Source organism: Magnolia sinica, chromosome 2, assembly GCF_029962835.1.
Source record: "Magnolia sinica isolate HGM2019 chromosome 2, MsV1, whole genome shotgun sequence".
NCBI lineage: Eukaryota > Viridiplantae > Streptophyta > Magnoliopsida > Magnoliales > Magnoliaceae > Magnolia > Magnolia sinica.
Genome location: NC_080574.1, coordinates 62,564,374 through 62,566,191, shown reverse-complemented (window position 1 = coordinate 62,566,191; position 1,818 = coordinate 62,564,374). Strand labels below are relative to the sequence as shown.

The 1,818-nt window shown below is 36.5% G+C and overlaps 1 long non-coding RNA gene across 1 annotated transcript; it reads left to right on the top strand.

The window, feature by feature from the left end:
• The first annotated feature begins 1,294 nt into the window (after positions 1-1,294).
• Positions 1,295-1,600, top strand: LOC131229048 (uncharacterized). The gene is made up of 2 exons (XR_009163151.1): positions 1,295-1,428; positions 1,534-1,600. It is a non-coding gene; the product is annotated as an uncharacterized LOC131229048 (long non-coding RNA).
• The last annotated feature ends 218 nt before the right edge of the window (positions 1,601-1,818 follow it).

Genomic DNA, 1,818 nt, shown 5'->3' with positions numbered 1-1,818 from the left:
CATAGACACTTATCTAAATATTATGGAATGGAATGGATTTAACTCTCATATCAGATTACACCCACATATATGGAATGGATTTAACACTCACATCAGATTACACCCACATATATGGAATGGTATGGAATGCATTTAACACTCACATCAGATTACACCCACATATATGGAATGGTATGGAATGCATTTAACACTTACATCAGATTATACCCACACATATGGAATGGAATGGAATGGATTTAACACCCACGTTTATGCATTGATATATTTGTGTGGCATTTCAACCTCCCTTTGAGCAATTGAAAGATTTTTAATAATTTTCACATCTTTTAGTGTTATTTGCACTTGGGGGGGGGGGGAGAGAGAGAGAGAGAGAGAGAGAGAGAGAGAGAGAGAGAGAGAGAGAGAGAGAGAGAGAGAGAGAGAGAGAGAGAGAGAGAGAGAGAGAGAGGGAGAGGGAGAGAGAGAGAGAACTGTAGGGAATTAACATCATCCGTGGCAGCTGTTGCAGAGAATATGATCAGCCCTAATGAGAAGTTCCTTCATCATTATTCCACGAGTGTTGTTGGTTCTGCATGTCTATAAAAATTACACCGAACACAGATATGTATAAATATTTTTGTTCATTAATATTTTGGAAGTTTAGATTTTGATTTAGGATTTTTCATAATTTGGATGTGTTTTTGCAGGGTCTAAAAAACTCTCATGATTTATTCAACAACAAGTTTTGGCATCTTCAGCTTTTTCTTTGAATGAATAGGTCGGTTTCACATTTGTGAGCATCCTAACCTTGTATGCGGTTGGTGGTTCCATCATACTTGGATAAGGAAAATTGGATGTGGTTTTTGTTCTTAATTGCATTATTTCAATTAGACAGTTTAATCAAATGATCTGAACTATCCTTTAAGCCCATAACAGATTTCTAAGGCTACCATACATAGATTGAATGTGCAGATAATGCAAATTTCTAAGGCTATCAAATCCATCAAGTCTGACATTGAGAAGACGAAGAAAGTAAGCTTCAGATGCACACAGCATGTTGTACAAAGATATACGGTTGAATAATTTCATAGGGAGATTGTCAAAATATCTGGTATTGCAGGTAACGGTGATGAAGAAAATGGAGATTGCTGAGTCGTTAGATAGCTTGCAGGACTCAAAATGTTAGGTAATATGCTTTTATGCTAGCTCTCATATGAGAAAGTGAATGCAGGATGGCTGCATTTTATGCTGGTTTCCCTGCTATGCTTCCTTTTACATGGGCAATTTGGGAACAGTTAGTTTCTTTTCTTGTTCTATCATTTGTATTTACTATTTATCCGTGTCAAATAGAAACTGTGCCCATTAGAACTGTAAACCGGCAATGCTCATCTGGACTCCAGGCAGTTGCTGATGTTGTTACTGCCATTAAAGCTGGATTTTATGACATAGGTATGTATGCATCCTATTGAGAGGCTTGATGGTCATGTTATGTTGTTTATGAACTCTGGATTTATCTTTATTATTATTATTTTTTTCTAAATCTTCTCAAGACAGGGATTGGGGCTAGATTGGAGTCTATGACAACAAATCCAATGGCTTGAGAAGGGTCAATAAATCCTAAGATATGTTCTCGTTGAACTCTACATCTTCTTTTAAGTTTTGCATGTTTTTTTTTTAAAAACTTTAAGAAAAGATGTTTCTTGCACTCAACAAAGATCTTTTATAATGTCACAGGTAAAGAGTTTCCAGTAAGCTCAAGACTGTCTTCTACCCATGGATGTTACTTCTGAAAATGTCGCTCATCGTTATGGTGTAACACGCCAAGAGCAAGATTAGGCA